The 22,228-nt window shown below is 39.6% G+C and overlaps 1 long non-coding RNA gene across 5 annotated transcripts in view; it reads left to right on the top strand.

Moving 5' to 3' along the window:
• Positions 1-19,515, top strand: part of LOC106491925 (uncharacterized) — a 156,877-nt gene extending 137,362 nt beyond the window's left edge. For all 5 annotated transcript variants that reach the window (XR_010884252.1, XR_010884255.1, XR_001293843.2 and 2 more), the window contains 2 exons: positions 17,442-17,611; positions 18,366-19,515. This is a non-coding gene — a long non-coding RNA (uncharacterized lncRNA). The remainder of the gene's footprint in view (positions 1-17,441; positions 17,612-18,365) is intronic.
• Positions 19,516-22,228: the final 2,713 nt, after the last annotated feature.

Genomic DNA, 22,228 nt, shown 5'->3' with positions numbered 1-22,228 from the left:
TGAAACTGATATTCAGTACATTAATTAGATGCTTCCTCCAAACTTATGAAAACCAACTGAACCATAAAAGAAAGAACACTAGACTAGCTCGACTAAACACACATCAGTTACTCATCAAGGAAGGACTCTTAAAACACCTATTTTCAATTCTCATCTCTAACATTAAAAGTATATCCAAGAGAGAGCTTAGTATGGACAGATAGTACTATTTATTGCTAGTGTGCCCATGCAGGAGGAAACTGAACAAACCTTTAAAATGTTAACTGAAGCAACACTAGACCCCCTGCTGTCCCAGACAAGCATTTAGGAAAGCTGCTTGGGTAAGGGATAAGGGAGGGATCTGGAGGAAGAATTATCTCCAGAAATAAAGAGAATGAAAAACAAAAAACACACTACTGATTGAAAAGCAGAAGAGAAGCAATAGAAGGTAAGAAGATCAGTTTCATAAATAAGTAAAAATAGTTACAGTTATTATATTACAGTGCATAAAGGATGTCAGGGCAGAGAAGAAGCACTTCAGAAGTGCAAGCCTTGATTACAAAGCAGTGGTGTAACCCAGTACTTGAAAGTTCACTTACAGTCAGGACTAAATCACAATGAATGTGTGTGTGTATGAGCACTCATGTGCTATTAGTGACTCTTCAGGGGAAGGAAAGAATTGAGGTCCAAAACTGTCATCTTGAAAACACCAAATTGGCTAGTACCTGATTCAGGAGATGCCTGTTTTAATAGGGTTTGTTGCTTTTTAGCTTCATTTCCTAAGAAAATAAAGCTTTGTTTTTTTTATTGTCACTTTCTGAATGTCTGTTGGTAGCTCTTCCGCAAAACCAAACAAGAACACCCCCGCCAAGACTTTTGAACCAATTACCCACATTTGACAGAGAATTAGGGATCTAAACAAGATTACTTTCCCAAACAAAAGATAGATGGGACCCAATTAATACAGAGATACTGTACTTCTGCCCCCACTGAGGGGAGTATTCAGGAATAGCTCAGCCAGCTATTGGAGGATCAGTATGAAAGAATGAACTGAATGAGATAGATTAGGGGAAACAAACAGGAAGAACTAGAGGTCTGTGTGCGGTCGCAGGGCCATGATCTCATTGCCATTACAGAGACATGGTGGGATAGCTCGCATGACTGGAGTGCCATCATGGATAGCTACGTGCTTTTTAGGAAAGACAGGCCAGGAAAGCAAGGTGGTGGAGTTGCTCTTTATGCGAGAGAGCAACTGGAATGTATTGAGCTGTGCCTAGGGGAGGATGAAGAGCAAATCTCTCCTTACCTATGGGTAAGGATTAAAGGGCAGGCTAGCATGGGTGACACTGTTGTGGGTGTTTACTACAGGCCACCTGATGAGGAAGAGGAAGTCGATGAGGCCTTCTACAGACAGCTGGAAGTAGCCTCACGATCCCAGGCCCTGGTTCTCATGGGGGACTTCAACCACCCTGATATCTGCTGGAAAGACAACACAGCTAGGCACAAACAGTCCCGGAGGCTCCTGCAGAGCATTGGTGACAACTTCTTAACACAGGTGGTGGAGGAGCCAACAAGGAGAGGTGTGCTGCTGGACCTGGTACTAACAAACAAAGAAGGACTGGTGGAAGATGTGAAGGTTGGGGGCAGCCTTGGCTGCAGTGACCATGAGATGGTGGAGTTCAGGATCCTGCGAGGAGGAGGCAGGGCACTAAGTAGGATCGCAACCCTGGACTTCAGGAGAGCAAACTTTGGCCTCTTCAGGGACCTACTTGGAGGAATCCCATGGGTTAGGGCCCTAGAAGGAAGGAGTGTTCAAGAGAGCTGGTTAATATTCAAACATCACTTCCTCCGGGCTCAAGAGCGGTGCATGCCTATGAGTAGGAAGTCAAGCAAAGGAGGCAGGAGACCTGCATGGATGAGCAAGGAGCTCCTGGCAAAACTCAAGCAGAAGAAGGAAGTATACAGAAAGTGGAAAGGGGGACAGGCCACTTGGGAGGAATATAGGAACGTTGTCAGAGTATGCAGGGATGTGACAAGGAAGGCTAAGGCCCGTTTGGAATTAAATCTGGCAAGAGATGTCAAGGACAACAAGAAGGGCCTCTTCAAATACATCAGTAGCAAGAGGAAGACTAGGGAAAATGTGGGCCCTTTGCAGAATGGGGTGGGTGCCCTGGTGACGAAGGATGCAGAGAAGGCAGAGTTACTGAATGCCTTCTTTGCTTCAGTCTTTACTGCTCAGGCCAGCCCTCAGGAACCCCAGAGCCTGGAGGCAAGAGTGAAAGTCTGGAGAAAGGAAGACTTTCCCTTGGTGGAGGAGGATCGGGTTAGAGATCATTTAAGCAAACTTGACACCCACAAATCCATGGGCCCCGATGGGATGCACCCACGAGTGCTGAGGGAGCTGGCGGACGTTATTGCTAAGCCACTCTCCATCATCTTTGAAAGGTCCTGGAGAACAGGAGAGGTGCCTGAAGGCTGGAAGAAAGCTAATGTCACCCCCGTCTTCAAAAAGGGCAAGAAGGAGGACCCAGGAAACTACAGGCCGGTCGGCCTCACCTGCATCTCTGGAAAGGTGATGGAGCAGCTCATCCTGGAGGCCATCTCCAAGCATGTGGAGGACAAGAAGGTGATCAGGAGTAGTCAGCATGGCTTCACCAAGGAGAAATCATGCTTAACCAATCTGATAGCCTTCTCTGATGGAATGACTGCCTGGGTAGATGAGGGGAGAGCAGTGGATGTTGTCTACCTAGACTTCAGCAAGGCTTTTGACACTGTCTCCCATAACATCCTCATAGACAAGCTCAGGAAGTGTGGGCTAGATGAGTGGACAGTGAGGTGGATTGAGAACTGGCTGAATGGCAGAGCTCAGAGGGTTGTGATCAGCGGCGCAGAGTCTAGTTGGAGGCCTGTAGCTAGGGGTGTCCCCCAGGGGTCAGTACTGGGTCCAGTCTTGTTCAGTATCTTCATCAATGACCTGGATGAAGGGACAGAGTGCACCCTCAGCAAGTTTGCTGACGATACAAAACTGGGAGGAGTGGCTGATACGCCAGAGGGCTGTGCTGCCATTCAGAGAGACCTGGACAGGCTGGAGAGGTGGGCAGAGAGGAACCTCCTGAAGTTCAACAAAGGCAAGTGCAGGGTCCTGCACCTGGGGAGGAATAACCCCATGCACCAGTACAGGTTGGGGGTTGACCTGCTGGAAAGCAGCTCTGTGGAGAAGGACCTGGGAGTGCTGGTGGACACCAAGTTAAGCATGAGGCAGCAATGTGCCCTTGTGGCCAAGAAGGCCAATGGTATGCTGGGGTGCATCAGGAAGAGTGTTGCCAGCAGGTCGAGGGAGGTGATTCTCCCCCTCTCCTCAGCCCTGGTGAGGCCACATCTGGAGTGCTGCGTCCAGTTCTGGGCTCCCCAGTACAAGAGGGATGTGGCAGTACTGGAGCAAGTCCAGCGAAGGGCTACAAAGATGATTAGGGAACTGGAGCATCTCTCTTATGAGGAAAGACTGAGAGAGCTGGGCCTGTTCAGCCTAGAGAAGAGAAGGCTGAGAGGAGATCTTATCAACATGTACAAATAATCTGAAGGGAGGGTGTCAAGAGGATGGGACCAGACTCTTTTCAGTGGTGCCCAGCAACAGAACGCGAGGCAACGGGCACAAACTGAAACACAGACAGTTCCATCTGAACATGAGGAAAAGCTTTTTCACTGTGAGGGTGACAGAGCACTGGAACAGGTTGCCCAGAGAGGTTGTGGAGTCTCCTTCTCTGGAGATATTCAAAACGCGCCTGGATGTGATCCTGTGCGATGTGCTCTAGGTGACCCTGCTTGAGCAGGGGGGTTGGACTAGATGATCTCCAGAGGTCCCTTCCAACCTCAGCGCTTCTGTGATTCTGTGATTAGCCCCAGAAAAAGCTTTCCTTGGCATATATGCTGTACTGGATAACAGAGGGTCCACCCTGGATACCTTCATGCCTGATGAGCAAGCTCAGCCTTCGTACGGTGCAGTTGCAAAGAGTGAATTGCCAAACAGAATGGTGAGGAAACAGTATCCTGTAGCTCCCAAAAGCCTAAATGCTATTCATTATACCTCAGGACATGTCTGGAAGTGCCCTGAACTTGACTGTGATGGATATCTTAGTGCCTGCTTTGTGCGGAAGTTTGAGCACAGTCCACAGACTAAGTTTTCCTGCATGTGAGAGCTCTGAAACGCTTTGGTTAGTAAGCAATCTAAAAAGATGTCTCAGGTCTTTCTCTTTGCAAAATGCAGTTGCATCAACTTCTCTTCAGGTTTCACTTCTTTGCAAATGAGTTCTGAATTTTGTGCCGCAAGGCAGAAGAACTAGAACAATTGAAGTTATCTGCCCCTTTCTTCCCATGTAGTCATGCAGTAAGGTGTTCTCCTGGGAAGCAGGAAATGTACAGATTTCTTAGTCTGTGGAGGAAAATTAATCCCTGTCTAGCATTCCTTACATACGTCTGTGCGTTAGGGTACTCTGTGAATGAGGGGCATCAAGACTACTTAGTTTTGAGTGAAATGGGCTCTTTCCTTCCAAAGCAACATCATAGGCACAAACCTTGAAGAGAAACTTTGCGATGGGAATCCAAGTAGAAGTACCTTCTTAAAAACTGCCTGTAGGTCAGCTCTGGCATTTTTTTCTGCTGAGCGTCCCAAATGCAGACAGTGCCTTTCTCAGTACAATGCATGATCTGGTTGCCATTCCCTTTCTCTTGCCTAGGAGTGTGACAATGGGTTTGGGGGCCAGATGTTTAAGTGTGTGGTGCTGGTCACTGGTGATACTTCTGCAGCACAGGCCATATTTACTTTGTGAAGTGCAAAAGGGAAACCATTTTCTGTAATGTTTGTTCTTCAACAAATCATAGAATACCAACTATAAAGTGAAATGAGGCCAAATTAATAGATATGCATTAAGCAAATTTAGCAAACTTCTCTGCAGAGAGACATAGGAAAAATAAACAACAGAGTAATCCAGGAGTTTAAAGAAGGGATTGACTCTATAACCAATGGTTTATAAAATGCCAACTGTTAATATCTGAAGTGAAAAAAATTAACCTGTAGTTGTATCACCAGTTTTGGAGAGCCAGTAGATGATGATATAATCAAAGTATAAGGGCCTAATCCCTAAAGTAAAAGATTTTTATGTTTGTGTAATTGAGACTAGGATCTGCCTTCATCAGTAATGTTATGCAGATAGTGACACCCAAGGAAAGAAGACCTTTGAACCCAATGTGTACTAAGGTATCTTTAAACTTAGTAAAGCCCATCATTACTGACTTTATGTGCCATGCCTCTGTATTACTGGCTGCCAAGTTGTATTATGGCTAATTGATTTACTATGTACAGATGTAGTAAACTTTTTCATGTCTTTGGACCAGATGTTCCTCAACCAGAGGTCAGTTTTGGGACTTGGAATATCAATCCATTTTTGTACAGCAGTTACAAATCGGCTCTGCTGAAGTCCTAGGCACTAGGAAATTGAATGAACCGTTTTTAACGTTGGAGAGCAAGGGAATCTCTGCCAGTTGTCCTGTCTGTTGTGTTTTCCTTCAGGCAAACTATGCACCAGAACAGATGTTCACCTTGAATTTTAGAGTTGCTCAGAAGGTACCTTTGTAATGGAGGAAGAGGGAAGTCAGAGTCTGTGGCATTACTACCACCATCATTTTTCTGTGGATTGATAGCCCAGGAAATTCAACCACAGCTTCAGGTCACCTCTTACACTGGTTTCAGAAGCAGAATGCTGTGAAACCCTTAGTGGAATGCCCTGATCTTGTGAGGAGAAAAAGACTAGACTTAATGAAAAAACTCAGTTTCTGAAGATGCTAGTTCTGCACAGCCAAGGGAACGGTTAAGCAGTCCTGAGACCATGGATTGACTTGCTACATTTTCAATGTGACAAGAAAAAATGTATTCATTCATCTTGTTAATGAGTGTTGATGAAAATGATTTGATCAAATCTTCTCTGGACTCTTTGAAATAGGAGTGTGCTACCAGTGTGTGTATTCTTAAAGGATCTTGAAACTTGCCATAAACTTTGAAGGACTAAGCTCTAATATGACTTTAAAGAGGTAGGGAAAGGAGATAAACTGAGTATGAATTGGCAGTTGTGGAAATAGGGGAAAATGTCAAGCTTTAAGGCTTTTTTTGCCAGTCAGTTGTGATGGCCATCTCATTTCCTTTCTCATACTCGTAGAAGTCATTTGGTCCCTTTTCTGCATGAGCTAACATAAAAACATGTCAACATCAACTGAATTAAGGTTGGTTGTTTTATAAACCATATGGTCTAACTGAATCAGAAATTAAAGGCTTGATGAAGAAATCACTTGGTGAGAGGGTCTGTACAGGAAGTTATGTGTTAACTGTTATACAGGAAATCAGACTAGATAATCAGAATGGTACTTCTGGCCTCAAAATATACAAATCTGTCCAATGAACATTTTTTGTCCATGTTTGATGAGGTAACTGGTGGTTGCTTTGAACTCCCTCAAACTGAGAATAGATCTTACTTGTGTTTTAAATCAAATGGGAATAGCTCTGTTTTATATCAAAGCCCAATGACAAAAAATAGATTTCTTCATTTAAAAGCAAATAAACACTTATCTATTTAATTCAAAGACAGAGGGCTTTAAATTTTGCTAGGCAATATTTGTAATCGTTTTCTCACTTCCTTAAGTGGAATCTAATGATATTACATACGACATAAAACTTCTCTCTCTTTCTTTCCCTTTGTGTATGTGTACAGAAATACAGATCAAACAGGATTTAAGGATAAACATGACTAAATTTCTTTTAAAAGATTACGGCGTTTCCAGATAAATGCTAGAGTGAATACTAACACGTACCCATTTGTGAGATTTTTGTCCACTACCACCAAGCTACTTGTCCAAGACATAGTCATCATAAACAAGACCACAAGACTTCAGCTACCATTTTCCTTCTGGGACTTTATCCAGTTAGCCTTGAATAAAGCTACTCAAGTATTGGTCTACTTCATATATACATATGAATCAAATGGGAGCTGGAGTGTTGTGTTTGTGATCTTGCGGGAGTAGCTTAATGTTCGTGAACAAAAGAAGAAAAAGAGAATAAAGGTACTGCATTTCTTAAATATTTATTTGAACACTTATCTAAAACACCATTTTCTTTTTCAGGAGATATTAATATCCTTGAAGCCTGTTTAATCTCAGTGCCTTTATTCTTCCAGATACTAACTCTGAAACATAATATTGTCTTCCTTTAGAAAGCAGTCTCTGATGGGGAAAATATTATTTTGCATTTAATTTATTTATATCTCCATTAGGTTACTACATCGAGCATATTATGTCAGCTCTGTTTAAGGCTTCAGAAAGAACCTTGAACACTGATATACATACCTAACTCCTCTTTTGTGAATTGCCATAAAATCTATAGATTTCAGCAAACTTAGCCAAGAATTAATGCCCAATCCAGCTGAGAAATATTGCTGCTGTAGAACTGAAGAGCTCAGTGTTCTACCTAACATTTTGCGGGTAAATCTGGGGTATCTATAAAAGCATATGGATGACACAAAAAATGATTAAATCTACATTCCATTTATCTAGCTCTTTCCATTTGGGATTAGGACCCACTTAGCTCTGGGAAGTGCTTTCTAATGAGATTTTGAATTACTTGTAACAGTACCGCAGGGAGCTTTATTATCTCTGAATTTGCAGGGATATACCCTTTCTTGATCTTAAATAATTTTGTAGAAATGTTAGGGACCTTAAATTTTGATCCAAGAAATAATCTCAAATCTGACTGTAAAATAGAAAATTAATTTTATCTAACTGTGGTAGCATGTGGTTGTAAAGTAAAACAGTTTTGCAACAATCAAAATGTAATACCATATAACTAGGAATTTCATCAAATATAATTGTATTTAATTTTGAACACAAGTTTTAGGCTCAGGCTTAAAGGTATAATGTGCTGATGTCAAGTTAAACAGCATCATCATCACTGAAGGTAGCACTGACAATAACCAGGTTCTGTCTCTGCTAAATGTTGAAAGTAGTATTTATTGTTGCTTGTAGAATGATTGCAGACATAACCATCTGACATGCTAACAGTTAAAGGGATTTAGAATATCTGTTAAACTGCTTGCGAAATGTAACTGCATGTGCTTAGGTGTTAGCACTCCTGTTGTGCTTCCAAAATTGCTGCGCTTTCTTTCAATGTGCAGCTACGGCTATTTTTGTTGTTTTCGTTATCCCTCAGGAGTAATTGCAGGGCAAGTAGAAATGTAAACTGAACGTACAGTCTGTCCTTGATGCCCCCCTGACGGAGGAACACCTGATGGTAGTAAATATGACCAAACCTTGGGCAGAGACGTCATATGCTGCTGCAGGTCTCTGGTTGCAGGATGAGCAGGAATTGGCAGAAGCCTGAAGAGGCTGGAAGGAGACCGAGTGTGCCTGGGGTGCATTGGGCATCAAAGGTTTCACTAAAATTTGGGGTATTTTAAAGTTAGTTTTCTTGAGATAGCTGAAAACCTGATCCTATAGGTGCTGAAATAATCTCTTATAGCTGGATAAATAATGGGGGAAAATATTCATATGTATTTTAGCAGATTGAGTATTTCATTTTACTTTGTCATGCTGGTTCCTTTTTTTGGTGAACGTGTGCGGTAGAATAATTTACCCCTGTGCTGGTAACCTAAAATCGCTTGAAAGGAAAAGTAAATCATAGGATTAGGAATAGACTTCTTAAGCTAAAAGACTTGAACTGTTCCCCAACAGCAGTAACCAGCACCAGTGTAAAGAACCCAGCTGTGCAGGTAGTCTGTAGCATAGCATCCTGATCCTGTGTGGTTGTGATCCCCTGCCCCAAACCTGGCTTTCATGTGATTGCAGTCACAAATACCATAACAGAGAGAGAGATTTGTGTGCATACATGTCAGTCATTTTGCCATTACTTTGACACGGTGAGAAACTCTGAGCTCTCAGTCAGGATGGTAGTGTTTAAGTATATGTGCCCAGCACAATTACTTGTGTGTTCAGCGACCAAGAAGACTCTGATAAAAAATGATAAAAATTATTCAGTTTAAGCCCTGTACCAGGTGATATGGTTAAAATTCCTTTTGATTCTGCATGGTTAGCCAGTAATGAGGAGTTCCATTAGTTTGATGGGAAAATCCATTATTTGTTTGCTGAAATCCTCTTCAGTTACATCAAATGTAAAAGATTTAGTTTTCTTGCAGGCTAGAACAAGAAGAGAGAGCTTTGCCTGCATTTCTCTCTAGAACTTTTTTCCTCCAAACCTCTGTCCTTTAGATTTTCCTAGGTGATTCTTTCCATGGTCCTACAGATCTGTTTGGTACTTCCATGATGTTACTCTGTAAATTTCTAAGTTTGGGTCGTCTTTGAAATTTTTTTTTTTTCCAGACTTTTGCATCTAGTCCTTTATGGAACAATAGTCAGTGAACATCTTCTGTTCACACACAGCTTTTTGAGGAATGGAGGCTATAGTTTGTCTTTCTCTTTCTGCACAGAAGTGTCATGTTTTTTTAAAGCTATCTTAAATGAGCTTTCCTTTCCTAGTGGTTCCACGACCAGTAATGCTAAGCAATTTTTTTCGTGACGAGAAAGAGAAACTGAGACAAGTCTGACTTTGATGGGTGCTTACAAAAAGGTTGTGAGCAGTGTTCTGCCCTCCTCTGTGCCTGTGGCTGACTCTCAGGTAGCTCGTGTGTTGCAATGTACCGAGCTGTTGAATGTGTTTGCACAGGTGCCTTGCTCATCCTGCAAGCCAGCCTCTGCCAATTCTTCCTGAAATTTTCAGCAAAACCCTTGCTGTGACTGGACCCTTTTATAATGAGATTTTTCTGTGCTACCGAGACTTGCAGGTTGGCACTGTTTTCATTTGTTGTCTTCAGGGTATTTTGATGCTTGGAAATTCAATTAAGAAATAAATTATGAAGGGATTTACACAGAGCTATTAATTAGTATTAATAGTATTTATAAATCTGTGGCTATGGAAATTTATATTTGTAAGTTCTAAATAGGCTATGCCACATAAGTCCTTCACATATGGGTTGATGTGAACAGTTGTGATGTGTGTCTGTCTTCTAGAGACAAAAGAAAAGAACGCAGTCATGTATTGAACACAAGTGGTCTAAATTTTTCAGATTCATATATTTTCAGATTCATATATAATGATAATGTTAACCGAATTGTTTGTCACTTTTATGAAAGTTGGCTTGCAAAATAAAATCATAATATAACAGGCTTTACAACTCTGGCCCAATTTCCATCCGTTCCCTTTCTCCTGCACAGAATGCATGTTCATTTTGTTGATCATTTTGTTGTCTAATTTGAAATGTAGTGTGTGACATCCTTCCTCTGTGATGGGGAACAGTTCGTAAAGTTCCCAGTGAGGTGGTCTGTAGATCTTTTTTTTTTTTGCAGAGCATTCAATGAGCTGCCAGAAATGCTCTCAAGGCTCAAGTTGTTCCTGCTAGCTAATGACACAGTTTGTTTATATAATAAAAGGGATGCTCACTCCCATCAGGCAAATAAGCTAGTTAAGAAAATACTCGTCTTTGAGTCGCCTATCTTCACGAATATTTCTAGGCATTAACAATTCTGCTGATTTTGACAGTATCCTGAAAAAAGAATATTGGTGAATAGAATATGTCATGAAAGACACTCACTATCCTTCCACACTTACTTTAGACCATGACAGGTTCAAGTGTCTTCAGACTGGATGGTGTTCTATCCATGAAGTGATTTCCCAGGTCTCAGAAGTAGTACCTGTATTTACTGAAAAGGAAACACAGTGCTTCAGTGCTTCATACACAAATTTGGTGTATTCACGAACTCTTTGCCATAGACAAACAGATAGGTACTGTCAATTCTCTTTGGCTTGCCTCTAAAAATCCTCTACGTAGTGCGATCAAAGGCAATTACTGCATCATTTGCTTGTGTTTATACCATATGAGAGAACTCTGGGTTTAAGCACTGCAATTCATTGTGATTGCTACCAAGTAATCCTTTGCAGACTTGTAAATCAAAACTGTGGCTGATTTTCAGCAGCATGATTGTCATGTTTTTGAAACTTTGCTAATTAAAACTTTATGAGCAGGCAATTAAAAAGTAGAGAACAGTTTCCCTGCATTGCAAATAAAATAAGCCATGGAATCTCAGCTTTTCAAACTGTTTACCACATTTGTCTTTGAAACTCTCTCTTGCACTTGACTTAACAGCATGAACTTAACAAGCCCAACTTCTTGCCCTATGCTGCAGCCTTAGGTACAGTCTTTGTCACTGATTTTGCGTGCTTAGTGGAGACAAATCTTTTAAATAGGAAACTGTGTTCTGAAGTATCAAATATTGTTTATTTTTTGTTTTATTTTATTATGTTTTATTTATTTTTATTTATTATTTTTATATTTTGGAAGTATCAAATATTGCTTAAAAATGCTTCTGGGATCCAACAGATGAGCAAACTTTACTCAAATTTGTAAAGGCAAGGTTATTGGAAATCTACAGTGAAATTCAAGATAAGGGCAATTAAAGATGCAAGGAACAAAATTAATGAGATCTGTTAACCTTTCAGTGTGTGTCCCTCAAGAAGGTTTCTATAAACCAGATGAAAAAAATGTAATAGGTCCTATTGAAGCTAGTGGGATGAGCTTGTCTTTCGGATCGCTTGGTAAGCCCTACAAATCATGACTGCTCTGGTTTGAATATCAAATCTGGTCATGTGTAGAGTGCTAACACTTACTAGTCTTTAGTGATGACAAGTAATTAAATTCACTGTAATCTTGGACTACCATTTGGAAGACATACAAAACTCCAAAATTTGATTCACTTTAAAGTATTCCATCCGGTCTCAATAAAGTCATCAAAGTAATACACAGAAAAATGAACATATATTAAGCACAGTGGTTCCTCTTCTACTGCAGTCTCCACTTGAACAACCATATTTCTGAATTGAAGCATTCGGGGCTTTCTTCTCAGTGTTGCCTTTGGCTGTCTTTGCCTTGCCTCGTCTTGCCTCCCCTCTGGTTTTCTGGTCACCTCTTATCTATGAAGACCGTTCTGAGGTTCTTATGGGTAGTGTTTGTCTTGTGGTAGGTGTGGCACAAAGAGAACAGCTTCTATCTCCAGTGCTCATATCACTGACATTGCAGTTTTTAGCATATTTGGCATCTGTATGTATAGTGGAACCTCTGTTTCTGTAATAAAACAAATAGAGTGAAATGAAGTTTAATTTTTATTGCCTTTCCAGCTGAATAATTAGATTGGTGTAATTCAGGAAGAACATGTACAGAAAAATATAAATTCTATCACAAAAAAATGGAAAGCAAATCAGAGCAGAAGACATATTCTGACGTTTGCTAACATGCAAATTATATATATCATTGCACAGAAGGGATTTTTGTTCTGTGCCAGAATGCCAAATGGCAATTTTCCAGTATATGTGATGGGATAGCAATACTAATTATCTGTTCATTCAGTGAGAACCAGTCATTCTGGAATTAAGAGATATGATGGTTCTTTAGAAAATGTACTTATATTACAAAGTGCATTTGTCCTAAACGTGCCTTTGGTAGATATTAAAAGACAAACTTAATTCAGCTATTTCCTAATTTCTGTGTGTTTGACTTTGCAGTTTTAACATCCTTATAATGTACTTTTTGATTGTAATTTCTGGGTTTTTTTAAATACTACAAACTAGAGAGGAAAGGAGGGATTACAAAAATCACTATATATACCCTCCATGAGTTACTGGTAGGTTTTAAAACTTTAGGTTACTTTTTTTACCTTGAGCATCACAGCCATAAAATAGTAACTGATAAGCCTTTCTTTAAGTGTACATGCCGCTAGAGGGGAATGGAAGCACGTGTTATGCCACTGGGTTTCACAGCTATTTCTTCAGTAAAAGAAAGTGCTGTTACCATTGCGCAGTCTTGGGTACAAGAAGAGGATTTCTCTCATAGTTGTGTTCCTTCTCACTCCTGTCTATGTCTTTTCCCATATTTTTTTCCCTGCTTCTGTCCCAGTGTCTCTCTTCCATTCCTCTATTGCCCCTTCTCAATAATCCTCCTCTCATTCGTCACTTCTCTTATCCTTCCTTTTGTGTCTATTTATCTTTCCTTCTATTTCTGCCATTCTGTCCCCAAAGCCTGTCTCTGTGCTCCACCCTGCCTTGTGCTCTGAAAGTCGATTTCTTTCTGCTCAACTTTACTTTCTTTCTCTGTGCCTCCCTCTGCATCAGGCCACTTTTTCCTTTCTTTCCTTGCAGACAAGCACTTGGAGAATCAAACAACAGCGATTTCGTTTTCTGTGCTCTTTATTCTGATGCTTGATACTATAGCATTCTCTGGGAAGCTGGAAAACTGTCAGTGCAGAAAGATCTGGTTAGTCCCTGCAGCCCTGGAGGGGAGATCATGCAATTCAGTTGACAGATGAGCTGTAAGGGGCCAGAGCAAACTTGGTGCTGAGAGCATCTTTGGAGAACTTAACAATTAATTAAGATTTTAATGAAACAATAATAACAATATGATTAACCTGGCTGGAATAATCAGTTCTTCTCTAGGGTTCACTAGCTAAGCTTAGGCACCTAGCTTAAGTATCTAGGTGGTCTAGTTGCTGCAGGATTTTTGTAGTCAATGATGAAAAATAGACTCCCCAGATGATGTTTTAGATTATCTTCACTAGACTCCTACTCAGAATAGTCTCTGGAATAACATATCTTTTGCTGTTCACTATATATGGAGCATAAGGTGACTAGCCTTCTCATACAGGTACTTAAATTAGAGGACTAAAGAGAAGAGGTATGAAAAAAAACATAGTTTTGTCCTTGGAAACAGATGTATCATTTAAAAAAAATAACAAAATATGTTCTATGTTTGGCTGTGAGGCAGATAAATGTCAGAAAATTTCAGCCCTAATGACTTCAGTGTGGTAAACTGATAAGCAATGCTAGGTTTTATGACGTAGTGCTGTAAATAAAAGTTAGTGTTTGCACAGCCTAATATATGCTGTTTACAGCATGTGGAAAAGAAGTTGCTGGAGAATTAATGTAGACAAGTAAGATTGAAAAGGCATTTCTTAAAGTTTCCTTTGAATCATTAAGTGCAACATTGATTAGGACAGAAGTGACATTAGAAGGAAAGTGGAAGCATCATCACTTATTAATCACCTAATCCAGGAATTATGTTACTATTTACACATATTAAAATTAGTTTTCAGGAAACGCTGGTCAGTTCGAGATTAACATTTTGTCAAATTGTACAAATTTAGAAGATGAATTTAAACAAGCTTTCCATTGTATGTAATTGCTTATTGATCAATAAGTTAGTGATGCTGAGCTGTTAATTACAGTGATCATACACCAGTAAGCCCAGGGAAATCAATATTACAATCTAATTCATTCATTTCATTCGCAGAATTTGCTCACAATGATGCAGCGAGAGACAAGGACTGGAATGAAGGCTTTTATAATGACAGTCTGTAAAAAGCATCAATTACCTCTATAATGTATAAACAGATGTATATTTTTCATAAATTGTCCTGACTAAAGTGATTGACCTAAAACCACTTGGTACCAATTAAGAGCAACTAGAGAGAAGAGAGTAATGTTTTGCTGGGGTTGACATGGTCTACTTTCCTTTATTGTGCAGAAAAAAATAATACTCCAAGGAAACTTTAGCAGTTCTCACATCATGTCTGCAAAATTGCTGGTTAAGAGTGGTTAATCCCAGTTTGAACCTGAATCAAGGAAATTATGTGGTAAAATAACTTGTTTTATAGCTTCTAAGACCTTTTGTAAGTGATTTCTCCAATGGATAAAATGCTAGACTGTATAGATGAGTCACACTTGAGAAAATTAATTTTTACTAAGATCCCAAGTGAATTCAGTGGAAAGAATCAAATGTCCATAGCAATTACAATGTTGCAAAATATTATTCTACAGCTAAAAATGGAAAATATTTTACATGTCTAAATTGTTTAAATACTTTGAAGAGTAATGAAAAGGTAGCAAGTGCCTGAAGTTAATAGACTATTCAGAGTCATTTTTAAACAGTGACCTCTAAAGTGAAGGTAAATCATTCATATTTATTGTTGTGTGATCATTTGTTTTAAAAAATTTGTATAGACGTGACGTATAGAAAGGAATGAATTCTGCATATTTGTATCCATAAAAGGTTAGGGAGCAGACATTCGTGACAAGTGACAGGCTGTTCTGTCCCATTGTTGTATACTTGCAGCGCTGACATGAAGAACAGAATTTTGTAACCTAACGTCAGTGAGAATGGGATCAGGTATAAACTGAGGTTTACAATGTTTTATATATACCTTAATAGATGGACGATGGTTAAAGCAGATTAAGTAGGTGACCTTTTCAACAGTTATATGTGCTGCTATCTAAAAAAAATCAGTTTTGCCTACCCTTGTAGGTTTGTATAATGTTTTTAGGTACCAAAGCTTTCTAGGAAAGTTCCTATAGTATCTGTATTTCTGTCACTAGATATGCACACAACCACCTAAGTTGATGGCAGCTGCCTCTAATTCATGCCTGAATCTGTACAGGATTCTCAAAGTGCACCGTTGATTCTCCATATGCCTCACCTTCAGGATTTCATCTGGCAAGCACACTTGAAGCATGACCAAATTGCACACAAAGACAGTTTATATTTTAGCATTTTGGAACAGTCATGTGAGATGAGGAGACCCATGTTATGGACCCTGGCTGAAATCTGATATCTCCTGTTCTAGGAGAGTGCCCTAACCTTTAGACTGTATGTTCTGAGGTTGCACTCAATTAGATTCTTCTACATGAAAAAAATGAGTGTGCAGTGAACAACAGTGTGAATTTACAGTACCCTTGCTACTCCCTGCTAATTCCCTGCATAGGAGTTAATTTACAGATTTTGGTTTCAGTAAGCTACCTTTCACAAAGGTATTTTTACTGCATGCTCAGGTTATATACACATAGCTTTTGCTGGTATCCAACCTTGATGGCATCCAGTCTTGAGCCTTAACTTACTGACTATCCAACATATTAAACCTCTTGGCCCCTTATATCCCCTTGGAGATAGAGGAAAGCCAGCTAACACTGGTGTACTTGTCTTCCTCCAACATACAGGTTTGGATGAAATAATAGTAAACCTACAGAAACTAGGGCATCAAAGTTGCCAGTTAAGAGGAGAGAGGTAATAGCTTGTTAAGCTGCCTCTTTAGTCTAAGTGGTCACCTGTGGTTTAAGCCAACCATTTTGCCTTTACACAGGAAAGGGCTAGGAGTGTTCGTGTGGTCATTTACTGCTGAGAGACATTTTCAAAAGCCAGTATTCTACTGTGGAGATGTGTGTGTGTGAGTTCTTCTACTTTCTTTCATTACTAAGTCAAGTAGGATAATTTAAACCTATTGAAATATTATTTTTGAACCTTGTAGGATGACTTTACTTTCCCTAAGTGAAACTGAAAAAATCAACATTTTTTCGTGATGTGGTGGAAACGGCAATTTCCAACAGAAAAAACATCCTGTCAGTTGATGATGAACAAGATCTAGTGCTCAATAATTTTGCAAGCCATAGATTTACCTGAATGCAAATATAAGGGCCTTCTGTTAATTGGGCACTCTTCTAATGCTTCCTGAATTTAAACAGTTATATACTTCTGTAAGTACTTCAAACATTTTAATTTTCCCCTTCTGTCTAATGATTGGACTTTGTAAGAGGTGAGATTTCAGTGAAGCTTCTAAGAACTATGGCATTTTTTTTAGAATAGGTAGTGGCAAACTACATTTCTTACAGTGCTGTTGGATGGATACACTCTCACACAGATAAAATCAACATTCTGCAATTGTAATTAAGATACACCATAAAACAGGGTATCTTCTCTATACTTTTGAGACCATTACCATATAGTAGATCTTAATTTTGCTCAGATAATTCACTCACCAGTTATTTAGCCAGTCACATTTTTACAGACTGTCTCTCTCCTTCCATCTCTTTTTTTTTTCTCACATATTCATGTATTTTCTGTAGCTGCATCTGAAGAACTAATAATGGGTCTTCAATGGATGCACAGTCTCCTGTCCATCTCAGCTGTAGCTCAACATAATTTTGCTGAGTGAAAAATTAGCATTTAAGAGTGCAATGTTTACTGCAGAAACTATAAGCAGCATTCTACTAAGGCTTGAACACATTTTCTACATCAGGAAATGGTGGACAACCCTATTTACCTCTATTAAGAGTTCAACTAAAGCTAAACAACCTGATGCCTAATATGGCTCCTTTTCCATGGTAGAGCATCTATATGCTCATTTTCTCTTCTGTTTTCTTGTATTTTTGTATATTCATCCTCATATGAAAATAACCATGGAGAATGTCAGAAATCGTCTCTTAGAGCTGATATTGCTGAGTAATCTTAGCTCAGTGTGTGCTTTTTTGATGAGTGATAGATGTTTTTTTCCAACAGTTGACTAGGGAGTTTCGGAAAATGCTGAGACAGTTTCATAGGAGGCTACCTGTGAGCATGACTGCAGGCATAGGAGCTGATGTGACTGAACACCTGGTGTACACTGTAAACCCTGGGAACTGTTCAGAAACAGCGGTGACTATCTGACAGGAGAAGGGCCAGGTCAGAAGGTGGGTAATATTCAGGGTTGTGTTTGGTGGGTCAGGCGGGAAAGGCGGTGGAGTTCCCTTGGTGCTTGGTCACAGTCGAAGATAAGTAGTGGCAACCTTGTGCTTAGGGCCAGCTCTCAGAGAGAAAATTTGCTGGTGGTCTGTGACGTTTGACAGAAAGTACAGAGGCCTACGAGTACTTATGAATACAAAGACCCTATTGGGGAGTTGTCTGTCTTTGCTCTAATGGGCTGATGGATTTGGAGATCTCCCAGCCTGGGTTTTGGAGGAGAGGAAGGGAGTCTTGTGCCCATTTTGCATCATAATCCCTGGAAAATAGATAGTTAAATAAGAACTGTGGCCTTCTGTTCAAATTCAACTATTTCAGTGCCCTTGTTGTCCTTTCTCTTATTGTCAGAATCAACATGGGATGTGACAATGTAGCAAATGGCAGCAAATGCTGTGCTTAAAATATTTCTAGACTTTGCCTGCTTCAGTATAGGCTCTGCAACAGATCGTTAAATGTCATGGTCACATATCAAATATTCTAAAATAGCAGATTATTTTAAGAAATAATGTAAGATCCTTCAATTGGGAGATGAGTGCTTGCCCAGAAGAAAAAAAATCCTTATAGCTGACCCTCCAAATTCTCATATGTGAATGTCATGTGAATAATGTTCTTTGCATGGGTAATCTCAAGAAGGACTCCTCCAATTGTAATTTGCTACCACACTAATGTCAAAATTTATTGTTTACACTGGGACTGTTTTCGCAGTGAAGCTGAATTAGTCCCAAGCTCTGTATTGCTGCATCTGGCTTCTGACATCTCTGCGTCTTGACGTCACTCCCAACTAGATCTCCAGGGACCTTAGTGAGACGCTGCCTTCTGGAGCTGAGACCACGGAGGGGGCAGGGTCCAGCAGGCCTTGTTATCTCCTTTGAGCCCCATCGCTTCATGATGCGTGGACAGCGAAAGCTCACCTCGGCCTGCAATGTACAGTGTAAGCATGCCTTTGGGGCTCGAGGCAGTAGAGTTTGAAAGCGCTCAGCACCTAGCAGGGAGTGAGAGATCATCGCCCTGAAGTAATGGAGTACATAATCCTCCTCTCCTACTCCTCATTGCAGGTTTAGCCTAGATTTTTGAAAGTGGGAGCACAGGAAAAGGGCTCCTTTGAGGGCACAGGAAGAGGGCACAGGAGGGAGTTTGAACAAACTGGTAGCTCTGCCCCTATGCTCTGTACTACTGGTCAGCTCCTCACATTGGCTCTGCTGTACCCGTTCTGCCTGTGTGGTTCCTGCTGGGTTCATGGGAATTTTGCAAATCTGGTGGATGTAGCCAACAAAGACAAATTAGGGGAGAGGAGAATTTTGCCCACAGCTGTGGAAGATGGGAGTTATGTCTTGTTGTTTTAGCTCTGTGGGATGCCACAGTGGTACGTACAGCACATTAATGTAGGGGTGTTTTATTGTATCACTCTCTCATGCTGTGTTCATTTGTAGGGACAACACGACTTCCATAATATTTATTTTAGGGTCATTTTATTACTTTAATAATGCAGATTTGGATTGTAATTAAAGCCTCTGATTTATTTTAATAGCTGGCAGCTTGGTTCAACATATGTTGTGATATTGTCAAACTGCTTCAATAGACAATGAATTCATTTGTCCCTTTTACTTATTAAAATGCATGTGTACTTTATCAGGTTTATTCTTTGGAAATTTTATGAGTGTGGAATTAAATAAAGTCACATATAGACACATGCCAGATTTGGGACTTGATTAATTATTACTGCCCTTGTGAAAGAAAGAACTGATAAAACAAGTAATCATAATTTCATTTAATATTAAAGTAATAATGTTTTGCATATTTAACCGCATCTTAGGAGTTATTCCAATACAGAGTCATATGGCATTGTTAAAATAGATTGCTGACCAAAATACATTTGTATGGTATTATGGGTTTTTCATGTGTTTTTCTTAATAGACCTATAAATGAAGTTCTTCCCTTTAAAACTACACCTTTTGATTTAATTTGGTTATTTCTTTTTTCACTAGCCTGTAAGTGGCGTACTCTGTACTTGGGAAAATTTTTACTATCCTTTAGGACGCTTTATACAAAGGAATGGTTTTTGCTTCTCTTCCATTATTTTCCAGTATTTTCTGACAATAGGCTTATGTTGTCCACATCATCTGCTACAAAGATTATTTTCACTTTCAGTTCCTTCAAACTGTTTCTCTTGTAACAGGACCCAAAAACGCGAGGTGTTGAACATTTCAGATGAGGAATCAGGTATCTTCAACAGTATGTGACTGCAAAGTGTACTCCTAAGCAGCTGAAACAATATTTGGTGAGGATTTCATAGACTTTGTTGTGACACCTAAATATCATACACTGAGCCAAAGTCCTGTGAATCAGTGAATCAGTTTTGTTTTCCAGCTATATATTATACGGGAGAGAACTGGAAAAGAATGAAATAATAGGTTTCTTTCCTTGTTTTTTTTTTTTTTTTTTTTTTTAATTTCAACACTGGAGAAGGCAGAATGCAGGAATCCTGTGACAGATGACCTTGCTGATCCTTTTTTTTATTAGTTATGATCATTCTAGCACACTCTTTTGTATCCCTACATAAACAGACATCAACTGCTTTTCTTGCTCTGGATCATCTTACATAGTAAATTGCCTCATGAGATAATGAGATGATTACCATCATCTCAGAAATTGACAGTGTAGACATTTGGAAGCTGTATCTGTGTATCTGCTTACTGGATCAAAGTCCTAGATCAAATTATCTTGAATTTTGGGATGTGCAAAATCAGAATCCAGTTTTAGAGTTTCATATGGCCAATGCTTTTGTCTGTGGGTTATGCTGCTCCATAAATTCCTTTCTTATATTACTGAGAAAATAACAGACCTTCTATGCCTTTTTGTTTTCATATCATGATAGAGACATGAAGAATTTTCTAAATGCACTTGTATGGGGGGAAAAAGTGTCTAATTAACATGCAAACAATTTTAAATCTACAGTCTACAATCTGTTTAAATCTACAGTATTCAAATGTTTTACTGCAATCCTCTAGGAATAATCAGGTCATCCCTGTACAAACAAATATATTCTTCAGGTTGTGCTCAAAAAGGTCTTAAATAGTATATGTCTGCCAATACATGCATGTACCATTTTAACATACAGATGCCAGCTCTGAAAAAGTAACTTAAGGCTTAAAGTTAATATGTGTTTAATACTTTCCTGAGTCAGAGACTAAACTGTTACTACTCGGAGATATTCAGTTCTGCTCATCTGTATAGCTATTTAACTAGCTTAAGAGTTGGAAGGAAAAACAAAACCCCCAAATCCAGAGGCCTGTGTGGTGTAACCAATCAGAAAAACAGTGGGAAGGTGAAGTGTTTCATGGTTGAAGAACATGGAATTTGGAGCCTACCACAGCGGTCTGGCAGAAGAAGTCTTCACTGGAGGAACTTCTGCACTCCCTGGGAGGTGTGGGATTCAGGTCCATCTTTGGCATGGCAAAAGCAAAATCTTCTCCTCCATTTATTTTTAAGATGGATTAGCATCAGGTTATGAAAAGTATTTAATGACGTGGTTGTTTGTGATAAGAAGTAACTGTGTTCAGTGGCTCCAGAGTACTTTTCTATTGCTGTGCTCCTAAAGAGGAAATCTGTTGCAGAGCCAACCCTCCTGCCTTCTCATGCTTTTCTTCACGTTACTAGGTTTGACTTAAAAAAAGAGGTAAAAATGAGCCTTTATGTGCTTTGCCACTGAAGTCTGTTTGAGAAGATAGCCATGCTAAGGTCACTAATGATCTCATACATGCTGCCCAGTTTGGAGGGTAAATGACCATTGTTGGGGCATTCAGTTTTGAGGAAGGGGTTTATTTCTAAGGAGGTCTTTCCCAAAATCTGGATTGGAGTCCAAGCTTTTGGTCTGGATGCATCTCAGTTCTGAACTTTGTCACTTTTTGATGTGTCCCAATTTACAGCTATGTCATGATGATGTAGCTTAGACCTGTGGATTTTTTTTTTTAATTTTTTAATTTTTCCCAGAAGTAAGGAAGAGGAACAGGTTTGAGCCACTGGCCATCAGTCAGAATAGTTACTGCACTAATGAAAATTTGGAGCATCATGGCAAACTGGAATGCTTGGCAGAAGCAGGAATTTTTCTGTGCTGTTTATGAGGTATATAAAAAGGTCAGTATTACTTTATAGATTTTTATTTTAGCCTTAGCAATATTTTCTTTTTTATGATGTACTTTTTCTTGTTTTCTGACAGCCTTTTGGGGGGGGGGGAAGGGGAGGGGTGTGGAATGTATCTTTTTTGATTGGTTGATGTGTTGTTGGAAAATACATTGTGTCTCTACATTCTAGACACATTTTGACTATTTTATTAAGAAAACATTGCTCCTGGAATAATAAATGGTGGGGTTATTTTAAGCTGTTGTCTTGTGTTTTCTAAATCTGAAAAAAAAGAGTCAGAACAGTCAAAGAATGATCAAGGCTGGATTTCTTTTGTTCTGCTAAAAGGCAGGTCATCAGTTGGCATTTTGGCAAAACTCCATTCATTGTAATGGACCTACATGAATTTCCAGAAATTGCAGATTTGGACGATAACTTCTTAAATGTTT

Source organism: Apteryx mantelli, chromosome 5 (genome assembly GCF_036417845.1).
Source record: "Apteryx mantelli isolate bAptMan1 chromosome 5, bAptMan1.hap1, whole genome shotgun sequence".
Classification (NCBI taxonomy): Eukaryota; Metazoa; Chordata; class Aves; order Apterygiformes; family Apterygidae; genus Apteryx; species Apteryx mantelli.
The sequence above is the reverse complement of the archived record's forward strand: the minus strand, read 5'-3'. Positions and strand labels throughout refer to the sequence as shown.